Source organism: Nesoenas mayeri (assembly GCF_963082525.1).
Source record: "Nesoenas mayeri genome assembly, chromosome: 5".
Classification (NCBI taxonomy): Eukaryota; Metazoa; Chordata; class Aves; order Columbiformes; family Columbidae; genus Nesoenas; species Nesoenas mayeri.
The window spans coordinates 34,153,424-34,178,808 of NC_137548.1; positions in this window are offsets into that span (position 1 = coordinate 34,153,424).

Sequence of the window (25,385 nt, forward strand, 5' to 3'; positions counted from 1 at the left end):
CCTCTAGCTTTGTGGTCAGAAGGTAATCCAGATGCAAATCTCACAGACCAGAAAATTGCTGTAGAAAGACAAGATATTTCTTCTGTTCTCATAGATTAAATCAGTAGATGATTACTTTAAAATATAACTATGATCCCAAAGAGCCCTGCTAACAGAGTTGCAAGATGGTTATGGCTAGGATGGGCTGTATTGCTCCTGAGGGAACATGACTATCCAGGTGTTTTTATACTGTTGCACTTTGATTCCTGGAAGATCTTACAAAAATACTAATTTAGAAATTGGATTTTACCTTTGTAACCAAGTGAAGGGACCAACTTGCTGCCTCAGTACAAGCTGAAGTTCTGTTTACTTCAAGATACACCTTTCTCCCTCCAAGTCAGTGTGAGTCCACAAGCCTAGCTTGGCCTTGGTGTAAAAATAAATTTCTGAAGCTGTTTTTTACATGTCTACTCTAAGCTCATCTAATTTGCCATCTTTCCTGGGTCCGTATTCCTCCTTTCTACAATGGAGCTACTGGAGCTTATACAACAACACTGTAAGTTGCACACAAAAATTGATCAAAGGGAAAAAACCCAACACAACTGAAATGATACATCTTCTGCCATACAGTATCAATTATTTAATTCATTTCACCACCCAGTCATGTTAGGTCAACTACTGCCACAATCAAACAATAGCGAGAGAGCAAGACCACACATTTTTCCAGTAGCTTTCACTTAGACCTATTTTACATAGATCATTGTAAAAACATAACCTAATTTCAAAAACTTTCTGGTGTCCTTGGGGGATCATGAATGAGAAGGTTCTTTCGTGCTTACAGAGCATCTGCTAGATGGTGGGGCTAGTAGGCAACATTAGAAAGGCAAGCCAGGCAGCCTAGTGTAGAATCAATTCCAGAAAAAGAGAAAAGCTTGCTAACATTGGAAAGAAGGATGGCAAATGGAAAATTATGAGGAGTTACTGTATGAAAAGTCAACATATGTTGTACGAACTAGGTAGTAATCAGAATCATTTGGTTTAACAAGCTGTTGTCATTGAGGGCCTGCTAGCAATTGCAGATGAAAAATCTTCTTCCATCTGAGCTGTGATATGCCAAAGGTGTGGCTACCCTTGTATGACCAGCTGGTAGGAACAGTGCCCTTATTTAAGACATCACCTACATGGACTTCCCTGTTATAATTAAACTTTGAAGATGTAGAACAGTTTTTGTTGGTGTGTCAATTTCTGTTTACTCCTAGAAGGGCATTTCTAGTGTCTTACAAGCCTGTGTCATAACTTTTGATCAGGATGATATAGTCCTTGGATGCTTTCACTAATTTATCAAACATTTCTATTTTTAGATAGGTTTTGAGGTTATTTGAGGTTATCAGCCCATGGTAATTCTCTTGGTATTTTTCTCTTGATGCACCTTTGCCATAGTGGCCAAGGGTGGAATGTTCCACTTTCTAAAGCAACGTGACCTATAACAGTGTTAGTTTTTGTGACTTTATCGTAAGTATCTTCCTTCAATGGTCTATGTTCTTGGATGACTTTCTGGACAACTACAGCTTTCATTTATAAGTGGGAGGTAATAAAACTCATACTCATGATTGAAGAATGAGACCTGAGAGTGTAAAACCATAGGACTGAGAGAGTGGATAATAAGAAGAATGTGAATCCCTTTTTAAACATGATCTTTAAGTCAGGTTGAAGCAGACTGGACTAAACTTATTTGAGTGGTTTGGGTTGTCAATAAGGTACCTCTGAGGTTCCAGCTTTTCTGCAAGAACAGAAAGAATTAAGACTACCTAGTAACCACTGCCTTCTTACTTTTAAGGACTGTTTGTGTGCATTATATGCAAGACATCTTACAAAGTTAGTAGCCATGCTCCTAACAGGACTACCTATTCAATCTACCTCCATACTAACGTTTCTTCTGTCAAGGCTGCTTCTGGCAAACCTTTTAATGTCCAGCAGTCAGCTTTGAACTGCATGAGATGGAAAAGAGACAAGACTAGAATTCATGAAAGACAAAAAGGAAAGCTTAGGAAAATTGTCAGAACCTAGAGTAGAACATGGAGTACACAGGTTTCACTAGTTTTGGATTTTGCCAGACTGTGTATTAGGTTATTTGCCAGCCGTGGGTTTCCCACCACTCTCAGTGAACACTCAGGGTGATCATTACAGTTACTGTGAGTCATTTTGTCAGTTCCAATGTCAAAGGTCTGTGGGATGGATTGAATGAGTCCAGTCCTAGTAATGATCCACGTAGGTGTAAACATGCTGCCACTTGATGGAACATCTGTGGCTTTTAGTCTTGGAAATTATAGGCAAGATGTAGTTTGTAGGTTAAGGCAACATATTTTATCTTCTGTCAAACCAGATGGCACAGTTAGAAAAGGATAAGGTCTTGAGTAGACTGGAAGAGGGTTTCTGCAGAGAATCACAGAAATCACAAAATGGGTTTGGAAGGGACTTCAGGTCCAGCCTCCTGCTCAAAGCACAGCCAGCTGTAGGCCTACTTGCTTAGGGCTTTATCAAGTTGGATCTTGAAAGCCTCCAAGTCTGAAGACTGCACAGCTTCTCTGAGCAACCTGTTGCAATGTTTGACTGCTCTCATGGTTAAAAATAAAATAAATTCCTTATATCCAATCAATATCTTATCTTGTTTCAGTTTATTTGTTGTCTCTCATCTTCCTGCCAAGCAATGCTGTGAAGAACCTGGCTTCTTCTCAACAACCTTCTCAGAAGTATAGTCAGTCTGCTGCTACATCCCCCCTGAGGCCAGTTCTTCTCCAGGCTGAAAAGGCCCAGTTCCCTTACCATCTCCTCACAGGGCAAGTCCTTAAGCTCCAACAATCTCTGTGGGCCTCTGGTGAACTCCAATTTGTCAATGTCCTTCTTGTACTGAGGAGCCCAGAACTGGACTCAGTCTGGAGTGCTGAGTAGAGGGGGTGTAATCACTTTCCTTGTTCTGCTGGCTCTATGCTTGCGAACGCAGCCCAGGGCGCTGCTGGCCTTCACTGCTGTCAAGGCACATTGCTGGCTCCTGTGCTGCTTGCTGCCTGGCAAGACCTCCATCTTCTTTTCAGCAGTGCTGCTACCCAGCTGGTCAGGCCCCGGACTACCTTGGTGCAAGGGTCTCCTTCTCACCAGGTGCAGGAGTATGCATCTGTCCTTGCTGAATTTCATCAAAGTTCCTTTAAGTCCATTCCTCCAGCCTGTCTAGGTCTCTCTGGATAGCAGCTCTGCCCTCAGCTGTACTGAATTGTTACCTTAATTTGATGCTGCCTGCAAACTTGAGGAGAGTGCACCACGTCACCTCCCTAGGCTGTTGATAACAGAATTAAAATGGACAGGTCCCAGGATAGACCCCTGGGCTACTCACTGCCAGCCTCCAGTTAGAGCACAACTCACACCCTCTGAGACTAACCATTCAAAGAGCTTTTTACTGGATGGATGTCTAGCTGTCCACTTGTCTAGACCTCGATATCCCAAACTGAGTGCAAGAATATTGTAGGAGATGATGTTGAAAGCTTTACTAAACTTGATATGTAGCAACATCTGGAAATCTGTCTACTTTTTCCTTTATTATACTAGTTGGTCTAATAAAAGGCATTATATTTACCTATAAATCTTGACTGTGTCTTTAAACCACTGTAGTTATGACATGTAGAGATGCCCCTTGAAGAACTGTGTAATCCAAAATTAGGAGATGGCCAAATTCCTCTTCCATTTTTCTTTTCAGGCAAATCTTACAAGATTAGATGAACCAGTCCAGGAAAATTCAGATATTTCATGATTTTTAATAACTTAATTTCTCCTTGTATTTTCATCCTGGACTCCCTGAAGGACTTAAAAGCCATCAAGGAGTCTAAAATTTCCTCTAAGAACTATGCCTATGTTTGTCATTAGTTGTTTGCACAGATAATTTGCAAGCTGCTTATTGGCAAGTCTTGCACTGTTAGCTATTTGTAACTGAAACTGTTAGATTTTTTTTTTGGTTGTTTTTAATCTGGAAGACTTTAAATAATAGTAGACTAAAATTAATTGTTCCAATAAGAAAAGCAATGAACATGTATCTTGATAATATATAAAAACATAAAATCTACTAAGTCAGAAAATGTTATTAGCTGATGGCATTCTTCTGAATAGAAGCACACTTTGTGTGGTTTTGAGTCTCAGTCCTACAGGTAATATCTCAGCCTTTGTACGGATGAAAGATTTTTATATTTTTCTATTCAAGAGAATGCTGAAATACAGTAAGCACTGATCATCTGCCTAGAAGGATCATCTTCCTACCTTGCATTCATGTTCAGCTGTTTCAGAAGTAGTACTCAGTGGGTCTATTATGATACTTCAATATGCAGTGAAAGGTAATGGCACTGCTAACTGAAATCTGTGTTCTGTATCACTAAAATTGAAATGACATTTAATTCTGTCATCAAGGAAAGATATTTTTTGTTTGTTTACACTGAGTCCAACAGCATTGTCATCATCACTTCTGTTTCCCTTCAGTAGTCCACAGCAAAGTAGTTTTCTTTCCTTTATGGTCTTTCAGAATTAACATACTTGATCAGTTTTGATTCAGAGCATCAGGATGCTTATGTGTCCATACAATTTACCAATTGATTTTGGTAGGAATTGCACAAAAATTAATCTACTTCCCTTCCTCCTCCCACTCCCCCCCAAAGCACAGCCATGCTGCAACACCTTCTTTCTTAAAATCCATGCTTATAAATTATGGATAGATAAAGCGAAAACCAGGTGTTACCCTTGAAATACCTACTGTCCAGAAACAGACTTAAGATACAGAAAGGTAAAGCATAACAATAGCACTAAGAATGCTTCTTTTTGGTTCACCCTCTGATTTAAAAGGACAAATGAGCTACTTAAACAGGATGTAGAGAACATCATCCCTTTGTAAACATTTTCCAAGGAGACAGTGATTAGGTACTTCCTTTATAGAATATCTCTGGATCAGCAGGAAGAGGCAAGACACCACTCACTAGAAATATATTAAGTTTTAACATTTTGAAAGTGATTTCATGCATAAATTGTAGTGGATACAACAGCCCTTTGAAAGTATCACAGGACGAAAGATGAGCTCACAGAAGTGTGGGGGTCTGGTTTGGCTTGGTTTGGGTTTGCCTTGGGTTTTTTTGTGGATTTTGTGGGGGGAGGGGGTTGTTTTGTTTTGTTTTAATGTAATATTTACTTAATTTTTTTCTGTTTAGCAAATAGCAGCTAAAGTTCCTTCAAATTGAAAAAGAAATGCAGACATGATTTCCATGTGGTTTCTGACAGAGCTGCTTCAAAATTTCCAGAATGAGTGGGCAAAATTTAATTTTGCTGCTGCAGAGTTCCAAGGCCAGTATTAATGATTTTGCCCTTGTTAATCGCAGTGACAAAGTCAGTGGTAGGGATTGTGTGAAGAAGCAGGAGTGACAGTTAAGGTGAGGAGAAATGAGGAGTAATCACAGGGGTTTCACAGGCTGTGGGTTTGTAGGAAATGGTGTATCTCTGTCCTTTCTGATCTCATCTGCATGGCAGGAACCTTTTCCAAGGGGATTTCACACTGAAGTGCAAGGTTGTGCTGATTTGATCTGAACACTGAATTGAGTGCTGAAAATATAAGTAGATGTGATATGTCACATCAACAAGGGCCATACTCCTCCTCTGCTGAGGGACTCTCTTTCCTTTTGCATCACTCTAAGGGAAATGCTCTTTTCCTTTCTCACCAGGTTTTGCCTGCCCTTTTCTGTTTCTCTTGGTAAGCTCAGTGTGTGCATCAGCCAGGGAAGAGAGGAAGTGAGAGGAGAGGGGAGGAAGAGCATCTTCCCTCAAAGCCATTCTGGCAGCTCACCAGAGTCCTTGGTGCTGGGGGATCAGGAGGAAGCAGAACAGGGCTAAGAACAAAAGCAGTGAGGCTGCAGATAATAGCAGTGGCTGCCAAGGGCTTTCTGTCTTCCATTTTTATTGATACAAGAATTAACAGTAAGCTGACCAAAAGCAAAAAAAAAATCATCTTAGTTGTGGGCTGAAAATTTTAAGTTTACCAGCTATATGCATGCATGCACGAAGGGGAAGATTAGTCTTTCTGGTACTCCATTTGTGTTTCATGTGCTCTCTTGTTCTCAGTTAGTCTTTATACTTATGGCTTGACCAGAAGGCTATTTGCTTCACATGTACTACAGCAGGAAGGATGGTTGACCGAAAAATTTATTTGATGCCTTTTCAGTTGAACAGAACTGATATTTCATAACATATTTTGAGCTAGTTAGGAGAAAAAAAAAAAATAATTAAAAAAAAAAAGACAACTATTTTTTTCAAAGCTGTCTACAAAAATTGTTACACACAACAGTATGTTGTTGAATTTCTGCTTTGTCCCTGAAGAATATAATCAAGACAGGTCAATGCACTAGTCAGTTCTTACGGCCAGCTGGGCAAGGGAGGTGATTGTCCCACTCTGCTCCTCACTGGTGCGGCCTCACCTCGAGCACTCTGTGCAGTTCTGGGCGCCATAGGATAAAAAGGATATAAAGCTACTGGAGAGTGTCCAGAAGAGGCTACAAAGTTGATGAAGGGTTTGGAGAGGAAGCTGAGGAGCGGCTAAAGTCGCTTGGTATGTTCAGCCTGGAGGACGCTAAACAGAGACCTCATGGTGGCTACAGCTTCCTCACAAGGGGAGGAGGGACAGGTGCTGATCTCTTCTCTCTGGCGACTGATGACAGAACTCAAGGGAATGGCAGGAAGAGGTGCCAGGGAAGGTTTAAGTTGGACATTGAGAAAAGGTTCTTCACCCAGAGAGTAGTGGAGCACTGAAACAGGCTCCCCAGTATTCAAGAGACTGGACAATGCCCTCAGACACATGGTGTGAACTGTGGGGTTGGCATATGCAGGGACAGGAGTTGGACTTGGTGATACTTGTGGGTCCCTTCCAACTCAGGACATTCTATGATTCTGTGATTCTATGGTTCCTAAGAATGAATGGAGAAAATACTTTGAAGAGGTAGGTGACCAAAATACCAGAAAAACTGTACTCAGACTCTTTATATGAGAATACTTAATACTCCTATGTTGATACCATGAAACTTCTACTTCCATGAAAGGAATATAAAACCTCTTCCTCCATTTGTTGGATTTAATAGACACTTCACAATAAACTGTGTTGGGAACAGGATCAGGCAGATGAATGCAATAAAGAAAATTTTGAGTAAGACAGAAAAGATAATGGACCATCTTCATTTGTGTTCCATTGTGGCTAGATGTAAAACAAATAGGGAGAAATGTCAATTACTTAGACCTAAAATGATACAAATTTTCCCAAACTCCTTACATCTTTTCCTTCTCCTGGTTTTATACATCCTTACCTTCCCAGTTTTAAAGCAATGTGGCCTGTTTCCTGTTTTAAAGGACCGCTCAGAATAGCAATATTGTCAAACATTATTGTTGCCTTTCTGGATTAGAAGCATTATCTATTGCTGGCTTTGGTTTTAATCAGGGACAGTAGCTATAGCAGAATGAAGTGAACGTAATTGCAAATATATACCAAACCAAACATTCAGTACGGTATCAATAATCACGTGGTTTGAAGGTATTTAGGCACCAATTCAGCAAGTACATTTTAAACCATTCTTACTTTAAAATGCCAAACAGGGAAAGCCTGAAAATTCATATGCTGAAAATTAATCTAGTTTGAAAGAAATCACTATTTGTTAGGAGCTCCTCAAGGGGCAATATTAAGGGGTTCTTGAACATGTAACTTAGAAAACACTGAGAAAACAATGCACAATAGTCAACATATGCTGTGCACGTTTAGTGCTAAGATTTCTCATAGTCAGGCTACAAAAGAGTTAGGTAAAGTATCCAAAACTTTTTGTAGCCTCAGCTAGAAGGTTTTTTTTCAAAATCATTAATTTTCAACTCTTTATTTTGCCCTTTTGATCATCTGTAACACTATGTTTCTTTAACACTTTTGAAAGCTTCTAAAATTCTGTGGTCTAAGCATGAACAGTAAAGTCTTATGACAACCTGAAAAGAATTCAATAACGAAAGTCAGAGATTCTATTTCTGTCTGAAAAGTGGTTGTTTGGGTGTGTTTTCTCTCCCATCTACCTGTCCTATTTTATCACTTTGGAATTTTGAAAGGAGGGGTTGTTAATGTTTGTTCAGGATGACTCACAGGTTAAAAAGAAAAAGAAAAATGTCGTGTGCTGGGGTTTTTTTTGTCAAATACAAGCACATTTTAAAATTTGAGTTTAAACTTAGTGGTATCTATCTTTAAAAGATCAGAAAACTAGGAGGAGGGAAAAACATTGTCAATAAATTGTGTGACTAATGAGTCAGAGTAACTGGACTAGTATTCTTAAAGCAGATTTACATTTTTCTTAAAGCAGATTTACATTATTCTTAAAGCAGTTTTACATTGCTTTTAAGAACATGCCAAACACTATTATTCTGAGCATGAGTTACAGAATATTATTTAGGAATGTGGACAAAAAAGTTTAATGCATGTTTCCATAGTAGAGAGAAATGACCAAAAAAAAGAAGGAAAAATGTGCTTAAATGGACATGACAGCTTCTACCAATGTTCAAATCACTATTTTACAAGGTGCAGACTAATTGTATTCAGATAGGAAGGTTCTTCAAGTGCTTTTGTCTCAATTTGTGGTAGCGGTAATGAAAAAATAGTTCAAACTCAGATAAAATAGGTCTGTAGATCCCTCAGCTTTTTTGCAGGGTAGGTGGCAAAAAATAGATAGCAGAACACTGTAGGAGTAATTGCTGATTGAGATTCAGAACTTTATATCTCTTTTACCTCTCTTTTATGTTTTCTCCGACAAACATTGTATTTATGCACTAGTTACTGAGGATTCAGTTTGACCCACCAGTGGGAAGCATTCATGTGCCATGCTGACTTTACAACATGCTTCCTCAACCTGGTGGCATCTAAAGCTCTGTTTCTGGACAGGCTAGTAAGATCCCAGCAACCAAAATCCATAGACTGTTTGCTCCTCTGTCTATGCTTGAAAAGCTTGATCCAAGGTTTACTCAATATTAAATGTAACAGAAATGGAACCTAACTTCTCCCCTTCCCAAGAAAGTGTTCTGGTAGTTGGCTGTGTTAATGTTTCTTGTGTGCATTCCCTATGCACAGAAGGTTCTTTAATTATTGAATAGGAGAGAGTGAGAACGCCCTTTCCTTTTAAATATCCTGTAGCCTGGCACTTACAGCATATTTCCACTGAGACATGGGAGGTAAGATTTGAATTTCCACAGAGAGCAGAAGGAATTGAACCTAGACATCTCGTACAATTATATCATGAGTGCTAGAGCTCTATGAGTGAGAGCATCTGTATGAGGGCTCCTAGCATCTGAGCTATTGAATTTATATATGTTACAAAAAACAGTACCTCAGTACCTTACTGTATTTACTTCCTTGCCCTTTGAAAGGAATCTATCTTGAGGAGAGATTCCAGAACCTCAAGTGAAAGTGCCTTCTTTCAGCAAAGACCACTTATGCACCTCAGATCATGTAATTTAAGATATCACAGATTCACAGAATGTTAGGGATTGGAAGGAACCTCGAAAGGTCATCTAGTCCAATCCCACTGCCAGAGCAGGAACACCTAGATGAGGTTACACAGGAATGTGTCCAGGCGTGTTTTGAATGTCTCCAGAGAAGGAGACTCCATAGCCCCCCTGAGCAGCCTGTTCCAGTGTTCTGTCACCGTCACTGTGAAGAAGTTTCTTCTCATATTTAAGTGGAACTTCCTATAAGATATGATCTCTCAGAAGGAATTACTATATTAACTATGCTCCCACTTCAGAATGCAGCCTGTTGCCAATCTGAGTAACTTAAAGTTCTGGATTCTGCTTCATGGCCAGGCACCTAAAATAGTTTGTTACTGGTCATAACCTTTTGTCAGCACTGTGTTTCACTGGATCTGAACTGCATGACATGGTCAAAGTCACAACAGAAAGCTGTGGAAAAGCAAAATACTGCATTTGCATGTCAAAAATCTGATGCTAACATCTTAACCAAGAGCCAACCTTCCTCTCTCAAGTATTTCACTGTAGTCCTATAAATGTGTCATAAGCATGCTGTTGTTTTATGCTTCCATCTTCCCTTAATTGCATCACTTTCTTGCATTGCAGTTGTATTGCTACTGTTTGAAAGTACCACTGTCTTTAAATGCGTGATTGTGCAACCAGCTTTACCTGTATTCATTACTATAGCAACCAGAATAAAACATTCCCTGGCCCATCCCACCTAAAAAGGTCTTAGAGTTCCAGCTTCTCTCCTTTTGTTTTATGCTTATGCCAAGTGAATGTGTATGACACAATGGAAGTTGTGTGCTTTGCTTTGGCTGAAGGCTGCTCACATTAGTGAGAGTGGAAAATTGAATTACACTGGAACTCTTGTTTTAAAAAGGGAATAACATTTCTGGCCTACTCAGCAGTACTCATATGAGACACGTGTACCCTCTCTCCAGCTTAATTCACACATTCTTGGCATAAATATTACTACGTGATAGCCACAGGCCTAAAGGGGAGATCCACATGTCATCCACACATTAGCAGTTATTCTAGTTCATTGCTTTATTATGAATTGTACTGTATTTGGCTTTCTTCATTTAAGCTCCAGTACCTAACGTTGCATTGTTTAATGAGATTGCATTTCGTTGATGGGTTTTTAATTAAAAAATTGTTAGTATGGAGGAAAACTCTAAAATGTAGTTGAAGAGGTCAGTAAGTGGTTCTGTTAACATCAAAACTAAAGTGATATGATTTCTGACACATGAATTTTCTTGCTTTCAGGCTACAGACTTCCATCTACAGTTGTCCCCCTATTTTCATGATGTTGGTATGACATTACCTTTGAGACCAATGCCTTTGAATTACATTATCTTTGAGACCAGTACTTTGTGTTCAGTTTTGCTACAGTTTCCCAAGACATTCAAAAGCTGCTGCTTGAGCATATGTGCAGGCACCCATATACACCCATCGTGATTGCAAAAGTTTCATTTCCTTAGGAAACCAGACTGAAAACAAGAGGCAAAACCAGACAACTCAAAATAGTGTTTCCTAATCCAATATGCTATCCACATGCTAGCAAGTAAAAAAAAAAAAAATGGAGTATTTAGTTTCCCCTGTAACTTCTATAGGTAAAATACAGCCTGATCCACTGCTTATTGGGCTTAAATGCAGGAAATCTTTATTCCAGTGTGTGCTATTAGTTGTGTAATTTTGGTCATATTCTCATCTCCCATTTCCCCTTTTAGACACAGCTCAGTCAGGTCGGAGCAAGTACTTTGCTCACGTCTCTACAATGACTAGCATGCCGATGCCCATGAAAGACACTAAAAATCAATTCAAAACCATGATGCAGCATTCCTCTAGCTGATTATTATATGATTAACCAGAACAGAACCAACATCTGAGGACTTTAGTCACCAATACACAAAGAAATAGAGCTGTTCACAGCTAAATTTTTGAAATCTTCCTGCAGATTAGCAGGGATTTGTCTATCAGCTCTGTGGACAATTTTAAACTGGTACTTAAAAAAATTCAAATAAATTACTCTTTATAAATAATTAATACAAATTACTAGTTTCTTCTACTCTTAAGCAATCTTTTAAAATATTCTTCTCTTACACACTCATTTGCTTGGCTATTTAGAAAACACAAGGATCTTAAGAGTGAATTACAGTCTTACTATTTCTCTTTTATCTAAATTGAGAATGAAAACTACATTGAGAAATTCTGTCTTGTTTTGATGTTGCTGGTGGTGCTGATAACTGCAGTAGACTTTTTAAAGTGAGTTCAAAAGACCTATAAAAGCCTGGCTTGCTCAGTACCTTACTGTAAACAGACTAAGGGATGGGTTCTACGATAAGATAGTAAGCACACACCACACCCTAGATTCAGTTACTCAGAAAAAGTGGCAGGTTTTCATTCACTGTACCTCCCTGAGATGCTGTTTACCTCTGCTTTTTTTTTCAGTACAGTCTAAAATGATGAATTTGTGCCTCAAGTTTAATGTCTGTAAATAAGGGTTCTGAAATGTTAAAAACCCATCCCTGGCTTAACCATAACTGACATAATCTCATTTTGAATGAGAAGTGTGTGCTGTGGTTCAGACTAATATAACAGTGATCCCACAAAGCCTATGCAAATCATGAGGAACGTTCAGTGAAATTGAGCTTAGTTTGGATTAGATGTCCATCATTGTCAGTTTATGTTAAATGAGTAAGAAGTTTTACATTGACAAAGCCATGACCTTCCTCCAGTTACTTTTAGGTCTCCTTCTTCTTTCATACAGTGTATTACAAAGGCCTATTTCTCTTCATGGACTGTTCTTGGAATTTCCAATGTTTAGAAACTTCTGATTAATTTTCCTACCTGATTGATAACTAATCAGAATTTGTTCCTGATTCATAAATGAATTTTAAGAAGAAAGAATTGACAACAAAATATGACTAGTATACACAGCATCAATTAACAGCTGAGTACTAAAAAAAAACCCACTTTAAGCTGGCATTAACCGATGCTCTATGCAAATTAGCATGAAACACAGTAGCAATGAGTACAGTTAAGCTGATGAATAGAGGTTAGAATAGTAAAGAGAAGCAAATACATTGTCTGTGCTAGGAATGTGAGAACTGTCATTCTATAGAATGTATCAATGCTCTTTCCTTTCAACTTCAAAACTCACATTTATAAAATACCTTGAGTACTTTAAGCAAGACAAAAAAAAAAAAAAGTGCATTTTTACTTTTGACTTAAGCAAACATTACTATCATGTGGCTTTGTAGACATTATCATAGGCTATTTTGTACTTAGACTGCTGCTTAGGAAGGAATCCCAAGTCGTTGGGAATGAACCTTGTAATGAATGCACAACAGTACTGTCATGAAGCAGGACTTTCTCGGATACTCTGGGTGGAAAGAAATTAAGAAATTTTACTTTGGGGTTTAATTCTCTTTCCACTTTTGTTGTTGTTGTTGTTGTTGTTGTTGTTGTTTTTTCCTCAAAACACCTTGTGATGACTTTTGAAGCAGCACATTGTGCAAATTGTGTGCAGTGACTACAGAACATCATTTTTTAAAAAATAGGTAATGCCTCTGTGTATCAAAGATCAGAGCTGAAGCATCAGGAAACTGGTGTCAGGGAAGGCATACAAAATACACTACATGGATGTTTTCTGTAACTTAGATATACAACACTTGTACCCACACTGTGCATGGAGTAGAGAAGACTCTTTTTCAGGTTTTGGGCAAGCTAAGAGAGATATGATGTATATTTTTAGAATAAATCCTTACAACTGAGATAAGTGAAGTGGCTGTGTAAAAAGCTTTGGATGATAAAAAAGGGAAGTAACTTGACAGCATAGAAAATATTACTTAACATTTTGAAAAAAAAACCCAGAGATATTTATCCTTTCTCATCAGTACATTTATGAACAAAATTAATTTATCAAGTTTTTCACGTATATAAAATCTATCTTGTAGCTTGTTGTTCATTAAACATTCGTTATTAGACTTACTACATCTGTTAAAATGACTCATGCACTCGTATGTAGAATTTAAATAACATCCTGGTTGCTAAGGTACATGTGATCACTCTGACATAGTAATTATCTGTTATAAATAGATTTTTTTAAAGTATATAATGAACAAATCTGAAGGTTTTTATTATTCAATAAATGTTTCTGCCAGTAGTTCATTATGCAAAACAGCATGACATTTTATGCCTTCAAGTAAATATTGATTTGTATTGTACACAATCCTTAACTGATATGTATAACTTTTTTTTTTCCATTTCAGTAAACAACTTTTTATTTCTTCCATATACGTGTGATACGATAGTTTCCTGGGTAATGTTCCTCGTTTTTTCCCCCACCATCCCACTCTGTCAGCATTGCTACTGGCCTATAATTGGTTTTTACCTTTATTTCAAGCTTCTCATAGATTTTTCTGAGGACTGGTACAAAAACATTACCTCAAATTGCATATGGCTTTCTCTTCACCTTAGAACTACAGGCTTATTTATGCACATGGCACTATGTTTTTCCCTGCATTAAATGTTTTCTTGCATAGACTGGGGAGAAGTGCAGGTGCTATTACTCCTCCATTAGTACAACTTTTTCCAGAATCTGTGCTCATGGATGGTGTGACACAATTTGAGCATGAAGACCAGAGCTGTTTCTGCCACACTGCTATTTAATTTTAAATTGTACGCTGAAAAGCCTGTGTTAAAAGAACACTAAACCTTCGAAGTGATGGGGTCAGAATATGAGGAGACAATAATTCATGCTGCCTATAGAACTAGAAGTGGGTTAAATACATTATTTTTTTCAGTTCCATTGCAAAAACAAGCAATTAGAAAGTACATCAATTTTATGTCAATCCAAAAGATGTCTTTTTTTTTTCCCCCCCTTTTTTTTTTTTTCTAAAACATGCTTTTCTGAGTTTGGATTCACAAAAAATACTTCAGTGTGAGTCATTAAGTATTTTATTTCTTTGTTTCATCTAACATTTGGGTCTTTTCAATTGTTTTTAATTTAGCTCCATAATGAAACAAGGCATGATTTTTCAAAACAAAACATCAGAAACATTTCATAATTTATGAAACAAAACCTTTTGCCTTAATAATAGCAAAAAAACCTACTTAAATACTCCATACCTCTTAGTATTATATATCAGATTTATCTAGCGTTTGAAAATAGTGTTAGTACAGTACAAAAAGACATTTTTGATCATTAAAAAAATTCATGAGATTTATATAAATCTTTACTTTAGTCTCTAGGTAGATATGCATCATTAGATAGTATTTACCTAAATAAGAACATTTTATTTCTCCAGGACTCCTACCCCAATGACTGTGCATTGAAAGCACTGTATTGCGAGGAAGGAAGTGAGCTAAAAGGTAGATAACAAGCTACATTGAAAGGGAAAGTGCAGTTGCAAGGGTATCATTACTGGAGCTCTTCAAGGGTCAGTCTTTTAACAGTTCTTGGTTAATAGTTTTATTGATGAGCTTAGTATGGAAACACAACAGTATGATAATTGAGTTTGGCAATAGCAAAACTTACTTCTGTCATTGACATGGAAGAAGGCTGCAATATCCAGGAAGACTTGGATGACTGTAAGCACTGGAATAATACACAAGGGATGAAAATTAAGAGTAAGAAGTACAGGTGCTCTTTGGGACTAATACTGAGAGTTTCTGTTAATTTGTGAGCTCACTGACTGGAAACAGCTGTGGTGGGGACAACTGTAGTGAGTGGTTTATCACAGAATGATTTATGAGTCACAGGTGTGATACGGCTGTGGCAGAGCCCAGTGTACTAGATGGCATTGGTTACAGCAGTGCTGGTGAATAGTTGTGTGATTTGGTTTGCAGGAGCTATCTCATCTTGGCATCTAAGCTCAAGAAAGACGAATTCAGAGTGAGGCAAACATTATGGAAGGAGGTGCTCCATTTCTCTTCTATATTCCAATCTGTCATAAAATCTTTATTCATTTAGCTGAATATATGAAATGTAATTCTAAAGGAAAACATTAACACAAGGCCAGTTAGAAATTTCACATTAAAAATTTCAGAGTGAGCATCAACAGTTTCTGACCAATGCTCAGTAAAATCCAGAGATGGCTGGGTTGTAGCTCCTTATGGGCAAGCAATTCAAGAATCCTTAAAACCAATCTGCAACATTTAGGAAAATGATTTGATTATTGCAGGAAATTAGATTTAGTGACCCATGGCATAATTTAGGTCTGATAGTTGTATGGTCCTGTGAACAGTTTGCTGTTTTCTGCTTTATACTGTTCCATGAATGATTTTCATTTTTTTGCAGTCTGCACTGAATACAGAATAATTAACTTCCATTTTACAATTACTGTTATTATTATTTAATTCATTTTAGTAAAGATTGAAAGGCAAACTCTTTATGTTGCATAATATGGAATACCAAAGTACTGAGAGTAAAACCCATACCGTTAAGTAATGCTGAGTGTCCCATCTAAAATATTTATAATCTGGTTTTCCAAGTATTTAGAAATTTATATTCAAATCACACTTATAACTAATGTCTGCTGAGGAAGCTCAGCTCTGCTGCAAGTCAGACCACAGGTGTCCTTTTTTTTTTTTTCTTTTTCCCTGTGTCTTGTGATACTTAGACTGAGGAACTGGATGGGAGAAGCAAATTAATATAAAATCCTCCATTATGTTTTGTAACACTAGTTTAAGCTGTAGCAAAAGACGGTATTTCTTTTCACCTGGTCTGTCCCTAACAAGTCAAGATGTTTATCCAAGCAGTGTTTTACCTCAAGGTGACTGTTAAGGGTTGAAACTGAAATGGTGACAATATGCAATGGACTTAACTAGACAACATCATTGAATTAGTGTCATTTGTCAGCTGCTCTCCCAGTCACTGTTATTATTGCCCTGAGTTTTGGTTTAGAGGAGAGCCTCCCTCAGCTCTCACCCCACTCTCCAGGGCTGCGGTGGTAATGCCAACCTGAGGCACTGTTGTTTTTCCCGTGCCTGGACATCAGTGTTTCCAGTGCTGCAGTTCACATCCCCTGCCTCCTACCTGTGCAGCTGACTGTGGGACTATGTTGTCAACTAAGTCAGCCAACTGATCTGCCTGATTTGTTCTCCTCTCCTCTCCTCTCCGTTTCTTTTCTTTCTAACATAAATCAGTTAAGTCCCCCTGTTCACAGAATGACTCACAAACTGTTGCTCTGGCTTACTGTAGACAGGAGACATGCATTACCACATCAGTCCAGGAACCATCAACCCAAATAGCCACAGTATCGTAGAACAATGACTTCTGGGTATATTTGTGCTGAACACTAGAGGTGTCACCATTGCTTGTTTAGACAAAAGAGCTCAACTGTGAAGTGTTGTTTGACAAAAGTGGCTGTAGTCTTTACAAAATTATCAGATGAAACAAGTTTTAATCAGGGCAGGCAAATCCACACCATCATCTTGGTGAATTTAACAAAGCATGAAAAGATTGATTATATCCACTGGTGCTGTGCATAGGTTGATCCTATTATTTAATCTTCTAAGAAGTCTAGAATGTAATTTAACACAGATAATACAATACAATGTAATTTCTCTTGATTTTGCTCTCAGAGATGGCTCCATTGGGGTCGCTGAAATTTACAGAAACACTCAGCTAGTGGCAAACAGTGGCATGAAGTATTTCAGCCCAAATAGCTGCAGTTTGCTAGTCAGAAACAACAAAAAGTAAGTTCTTATTATGGGAAATGATAAGCATTATAACACTTACAAAATTCCAACACTGTAAGCATTGCACTTATTGCCCTACTTTAAAGAAAAAAAAAAAAAAAGCGTGAATGTTGTTGTTTTTAAGCTATGGTTTTACTCTGTCCTTACATACTCTGCTTTGATTTTGACACAGCCTGTATGATCACTTCTAAAAATTGTGATATGATAGGTATTTTTAAAATGTGTTTCTGGTAAATCTTTGTGCCTGTCAGGTAGCAATTTTGTAAAATCTGACAAAAAAGACAGCATTAATCTCATCACCAGATACCAGTTTCTTCTTTAACTTTCTTTCTCAGTCATGTGCAAGTAGTTTCTATTTAGTCAGAATTCCTGAACAGTCAGACCTGAACTTTTCTCACACTGTAAGGTGCTGCAGCTTGCATAGGTTCATTTGAGAAGTGTGTTCTCTCATACGTTTATTGAAGTCTTGGATTTGAGCCAGAATTTGTATGTTTGTGAACTTCATGTTACAGCATTCTACCAGGCTTACCTGCTAAATGCTATAACAAAGGGGGTCATTCTGCTTTTGATACCATTCCTTTCGAAGAGAAGCTGAAACACAGAAATTTTAGTGTATGAGTTAATTATAGTGAAAAAAAACAACTTCCTTTTTGTATACACTTCTCGGAGACATCATGTAAAGCAAGTGCCCACATTTTTGTTTGACCTATTGTTGAGCAGTGAGTGGTAAGTTGAAGGATAGCCCTTCAAGTTACTTTAATTATGGAAACTGGGAATAACTGCTGAAAGATGAATCCATGATGCAATTTTTTTTTTTATTTTGTTCAAATTTTCCTCACCAACCCACTTGCTAACTCAATTGTTGATTTATACTGAGTCTGAAAAAAAGCACATGACAGATGGATTTCAAAGGAGTTAATTAACTAAACTAACCTAAGTTGGATGTAAATGCTATGTGCTTCAACATTGCAACATCTAGAAGCCTTAATCTCATTTATAGCCTAGGTTTCTGCTTTAGAAAGCACTTATTTCTGGTTTGAAAATGGGGAAAACGTAGAAATAAATAAAAGCAAATACATGTTGAATCAATAATTCTAAATGACTAGTGGTCGAACTCCCATTCTCAATCCAGGCTTTTGTAAAAAGGAATTCCACCTGTATTCCAAAGAGTAAATCTGTGGGATGAAAATTTAACTTCTTTTCCTCTCATTCTATCTAAAAGTTCAGACAAAGCTCCCTGTGAAGTAAACACATACCCAGTAAGGGAAGTGTCATGGAAAATTTACATTTCTTTAATAGACAGATGCTACCTTTCTGTTTATGTGGCAGGTGACACCTGACAAATGAGACTAGACATTTCTTAAAGAATTATATTTAACTCATCAAACAAACTAGTTGAGGGAGAGAAGGGTGTAAAGTTCAATGCTGCATGCATCACAGAGTAGAGAACTCAAAACCACAGTTCTCATTGAAAAAGTTCACAGGAATTGATTCACCTAAGGCAAAATTTATCCTATTAGAAATATTGCTTTGGTTTTACTTCTTTCTCTTCAATGTTCTCCCTCTCCTCTCTGAGTAGTAATTTATTTGCTGTCCTTTAAGAAGTCACAAATGTGTCTCTTGTTATATAAACAAATGAATTAGTCTTTAAAGAATAGATGGAAATAATGTTACAGTAGAGTAGAGGAAGAAGGAACTACATGGCCTTTCTGCTAAGGTGGTATGCCATGTGTGCTTAATGGGACACTACAGCCTTTTTACCCTAAGTCTCTGTGTAAACGATTCTACACCTTGTAATCTCCATGATTCACTGATTACTTTAAACTTAGCCAACTGAGAATGTAACACTTATAATTAAAAAATTCAGTTAAAAATCAGCCTTAAACTCTAGCCTATTGTCTAGCGTAATCATCTCTATTTTGATTTCCATGCCAATATATACATAGTCATTCCAATGAAAGACCAGAGATATGGATTTCTATCTTGCTCTTGTGAACACCGTAACCAATTAGGTGCATCTCTTGCTAAGTGCATGAGATAATGCATAGGCCTGAATAGTGTTTTCCTACAAGGTGTCAAAAACTAAGACAAGAACCGACTAGATGATACATCCTCCAATTTTTATGTACTTTCACCTTGCAAGATAAATGAAATGTATATATTTGTCAGAGAAAAAAGCCCTCTTGGTGAGAGCCTGAGTTGCCTTGCATTGAATATTTAATTACATATTCAAGAGACAATCTCCACCATATACCTTTCAGCAGCAGTGCAAAAGAGTAATGATTTGGAAGAAGCAATTTTCAGAGATTACTATAGATAAGCACATAAAGTTTCAGATGTTATCAGCAGTGTTTCTGAGCTTTGTAATGGTTGATTAAAGAAAAAGCTACATCACTCAGCATTGACCCAAAGAAGAATACACATCCTTAGGCTCTGAAGACATCCTAAATAGATGATCCTTTTACAGCCTGAGTATGTCTTGGAACTATCAGGAAATGGAAAGAGAGGAAAATAACAAAATGTTCTGTAAGGAAACATCAAAGCCCATTAGAGAAAGAGCTTTTAAAAAGGAGACAATAGCTTATGGCAAAATGATCAGGCACTGCTATATAGAGATGAATAATATTCAGCTGTTAAATAGAACTGACTGACTATATTTTGAAAGCAATAGAACATACAAAATGTATAAAACTTGCCTGTGAGCTGTTTTCTCTTTAGTTAAAAGCTATTTTTAAAAAGTTTACCAAAGGATAAGCATTTATTACACCTCTGCATTCATTTATGATTTTTATTGGAAAATAATGTTTATTGTTCATGTTTTGCATATGGGTAATGTCTGTTTGTTCTAGGCTGAAAAAAATGTATTAATAAAAAGAGTTCAGCAGGTCTACCATTTTAATGCATTTGAGCAGAAATACCAGAAATTCCTTGTGGCTTAGTAAATAAAATAAGATTGTAATTAAATGGAAACATTTGTTGACAAAAGAATGACCACTTCTAGTCATGTAACTTTAATGAAGTAGTTTTACATTTAATGACTCAGACCACTTAACACTGAGATTAATTGATAACATTTTTTCTTGAAGTTATTGCTAAACAGTACTCTTCTCCATTGAACCTAGTTAAATCTTGCAATATATAATATTGTATCCCTACTTTATGCTAAAAATGGCACCTCTGAGAGCATATTGACTACATGGCGAATTTTTAAGTATTAAAAACCTTAAAGTGGCCTAAAATGCAAAGTGTCATTCTGAACCTAGATGAAAACTGTTTCAAATTGTGAAGTTATTTGAAATCTGAACTTTTTTTGAGTTGAATATCCTTCATTTTAGAAATGTTTTCTCTAGTAAGCAAGTAAGAGCACAACTTTACCCAGTCATCCATTATTGCAATATAGTAAGAGAGAGTCTGGCATGCCAGTTCCTCTTAATTGAAATAATCTTAACATGATGCAAAGGGTAAACAGCCGGGCACATTTTAAAAGGAAGTAGAGGGCCCATTAGGCTCTTCATTCCTGTAGGCTCTTTAGGAAATTCAGTTATGAAGAATATCTAGTCAGGCATATGATATTCTATATATAGCATACCATAATTTGTTGGGTTTTGATCTAGTTCTTAATCTCTTATGCTATGAGCTTGATGTTTTAAAAATAGGTTAACGTATAGCTACAATTAATTGCATTAGTAACTGAGGAATAAATTCAAATAATGGACTTGAGAAGTGTGTAATCAAGGGTAAGTCTGATTTTAAATCAGGATATAAATAACTCAAATGTTAGTAGATATATTACCAAGTGACTGCTAGAATTTTTTTTTTTTTCAAGTTAAGGCTGTTTTTTGAAATTATTCCTAGATATTGCCACATTTTAATGTTGTATCTTTTTTTTTTCATTACCAATATTCTGAAAGTAATGATTTGTGCAGGAAATGTACACTGACATTCTTAGGTTCCCTGCTGAAATATCTGGAAACATAATGTGCTGCTACCTCCAATACCAGTCCTATGGACTTCTCAGGAAGCATATGTGCAGCTTTGCATCCCTTAAGAACACACCAAGTAAAGGATTTGTAGAGCATTTGCAATGATTCAGGAATCTGTTAGACAGTCAAGGCAATCAGAATGCCCCATGGTCTTCTCACACACAATGTAATATATGAAACCAGACAGCCTAAATATCTAAGAAATACTTTTTAGGAAATGACAAGGAAAATCAAATAGAAAAAATCAGGAAAATATATCTTTACTAACCTAGCGAATAAAAAGTCCAAGTATAGTTACACGAGTTAGGGAAGTACAATAATGTCCAAACTGAAGCTCCATAGAAACAACCCACCCTTTATCCTTTTTACATGAAGGGTGAAGAAATGCTTAAAAACTTTCCAAACTCCTGTACGTGAGGAGAGACAGACCCACAGCAGAACAGCCCCATGGCTAGAACTGAGCTTGTACTGTATTGGCACGGAATTATTAACTTTCAACTCAAAAAGCAGGTAGGCTTTCTTCTTGGTTATGAGTTTGCAGAACAAGAACTCTCGTACTGTAAATTTCTCAGATGTGACCTGAAAAGCGCCCATTGCTGAGAGCAGGCTCTTATGCTCTGACAACGCTGGGTGGCATTGTGCAATATGTAACATTATAAAGTACTAGAATATGTTTACAGATTTTTAAAAGTTTGTCATCTTCTGCCCTTCTAGCCCTCAGATTGTAAAAATACTGGGAGGAGCTCACAACTAGCGTGGATACACACACATACTTGTGCAGCAGCGTTAGCTCCTGGGCACAGAGATGGACATGATGCCTTTCTTTATCGCTACCTCTCGAAGTGTTCATGTCTTTGTGTATAGTTACACTGTGAAGAAGTTCTGGTTATCTTGTTAGACTTGTGGTTCAGCGCAGTGTGGGGGGTAGTGAGGTTGGAGAGAAGGGTTTGCACTTAGTCATAAGGGGTGCTGGAGGCAACTAAAATCATTAGTATAGACTGGCTGTGTGGGGGATTCCGTTACCAGCAGAGGAGAGATTCACAATGTGAGAGTAGTTTCAGGGAAATGCTGCAGGGTGGAAAATTCCATTCCCTCCTGAGCTCTGAACCTGGGGGTTCATTTCCCATTAGGGAATAAGAAAGAAGAAGAAAAATAAATTTTTGTGCAGAGAAAATCACCCCATGTCAATGTCACAACTAAACACAGATGTGAATGGCATTCCTGATGATAAGCATGACATTTGTTTTACTTTCAGTTATTTGGTATTTTATAGTATCTAGCAAGTAAACTTTGGCACAAAATGCTACTGAAGAGGTACATAAACAAGTTCAGCATAAACACTTATATTTAAGGAAATCAATTGAGTTATTATCTAGATAAGTTAAAAAAATAGAAATAAAATGAGATTACTTACCTTTCTTTCACTGTTATCACTGTGGTTTTACCTCATGTAATTTTAATGCTTATTTCTCCTCTGTTGTTTTATAAAGTACAACATAACTGGTAAGATGCACTTGACTAAAGTACATCTGGTAGGACTTGATATATCTGTTTTTTCAGCTTTTTTTTTAATTAAAGAAGGAAGAAAGAATGCTAATAAACAAGAGCTCTGGTCCTGTAACTGTAACATGCATTGGTTGCTTTATTTGCATTATTTGACTACATACAATATTGGTAATTGTAAGAGTATGTAAAACTACATCTCCACCTCTTAAATATATAAAACTATGTCTTCACTCTGTCACAAGTGTATTTGTCACAAGTATACAAAGATACTTGCACAAAAATATCTTGTTTATTATAATACTGTACAGATTAAATTGGTTTGATAAAGAGTAATTTGAGCCATACTGAAAATGGCTAACTTACCATAAAGTAGCAAAATGTTGGAAATGCATGCTCTGCCTTCTCATTGTAAGATCCTCAGGGCAAGGGATTCCCTTATTTATGTCTGTCTGGATTTTATTTAGGAACATGAAGCAGAATTATTTCCACTCTCAATTTTAGGCCTCCAATTTGGAAGACTAAATGAGGGCTCTATAGTCAATGACAGTAGGAAAGAACTTCTGTGGGGCTTTTCTGACCATTTATGTCAGAAGTCAAATTGGTGCCTCATTTCAGGTAATCAGAATCTCCTTACAGAAGATTCCCACCTTTTCCCATTAAAACATACAATTTAGGAAGCCTGCTCACCTGTATAGAAACTTAGTGTAACTGCATATACATTGGACAGTACTATTAAAATTTCTTTCTATGAGACCAATAAAGTATAGGTATGCACTTCACAGGCATGTAATAATAAAAGCCACTGCATCATTTTTACTGTATTTATTTGCAATTGAACCTAGTCTTGTACATCCTCTTACTGCTCTCCTCCATATTTATGTCTATATGGCTGAGAATTTAAATACCCTATTTCTCCTTTTAAAATCTGACATGACGTTAATGATTGACTTTTCTACATAAACCCTTCTCTATCCCAACCCCCACCCAAACAAAGAAGTGGAATTTGGAAACATAGGACTAGAAATGACTTTCTGAGTCATTCAGTCTAGTTCCCTTTTATAACCAAACATGAAATCTCTTCCGTAAAGTAATAAGGTACCATCCTAAAGCCAGTGAGGATATTTACCCCATTACTCCTATTGTAAGGCTATTTTGGAACTTAGTTTCCTGATGGTTGGAAATTTTCTTATAATTTACAATCTAAATGTGTTCATACCACATATGTCTACTTGTGTCTTGACTACCATTAGCATTCATCTAAGTGTTATCTATATCTCCGAAGGTTTTCTCTAATAATGACTTTCCAGACAATTGTTTGGTTGGTTTTTTCCACATAAGCCAATTTTTAAGGTCCAATAGTAGCAACATTCAAAGGATAATAGAAGCCAGGCTTTGTTTAATCTGTCTAAAAAAAACTAATAAAGCATCTACACCCATCTTGCTGCCAACTCTTAGTTTTGTAGGAGGATGGATTTTCACAGGAGTAGCACACTGTTTGTGTGATATTTTGAACCTCTAGAAGGAAAGCTGCGATACAAAAGTATGGAAGGAATTTACTTGTCATAGCAAAACCTCCATGATGAGAAAACATTCGTAATAGGACTGAACTAAGATCCTAATTTATCTCTACTTATTGTACAATGTCCAGATTTTATGTCACTTGACAGAAAACTTCATCTAAGAGTTATAATTTTCTAGGCCAATAAGGACTATACTGAAGTTCTGTTCCTACCTGGTTAATATAAACCAACTTGACCTTACTGATAGCAAGTGTCCAGTGTTGATGCATGTGAACCAAGATATTAGTTCCATAGCAAAAATTATATTGGTGTAAAAAGTTGTGTTATAACTTCTATAAAATCATGGTTGTACAATATTAAAATCTACAGTTATTTCATCAAGATTTCATGAGTTCTGTTTAGCTTAAATTGAAATACCTGTGTATGTATAAAAATACATATTTATATAAGTTTAAAGAAAGACTTTTAGACAGTATTTTATTTTGTCTTAGACAACTTGAAACACTATGAAGCCAAATAGATTTTAATGGAGTTGCTGTTGCTTTACAAGTTAATTAGGCTCATAATCAATAAGAACCTGGAAAACCAAAAAAGTACTCATAATAATGGATGTTTTCATATTCACATCCACAAGTTTTGAAAACCTTTAAATGTATGAAATCAGAGCATTTAAAACCTTAATTCTACATCTGGACTTTGTTTTCAAAAGTGCCAGTCACTCTGGATATTTCAGCTTTCTCTGCACTTGATTGGCAAATCCAGGTCTCTGGGGGTGCCCATTAATGACTACACCAGTTATTCTTAGTGCTGACTATGGCTGTGCATCAGGTCCCAGACATTTTGAGATAATCAGTCAAAATGGCATTTAAATTCAAACAGCTCCTAAAACCCCATGGCCCTTCTTTTAATTAAGTACTATTCCAGCCAACTTTATGAAATCCATTTAACTTGGGGGCCCAGGTCTTAGTGATAGGAGCTAAACTGTAACACTGACGGTGATGACCATCGGTGAGATAATTTTCAGCACCTGAAGCTCTGTAACCTCTTTTCTTCTCTCCTGTGTGTGCCTTTTCTCTGTACCCTGACCCTCGGCTGGTCATGTAATGCTGACAGAGCCACCCCTGCCCTCTGA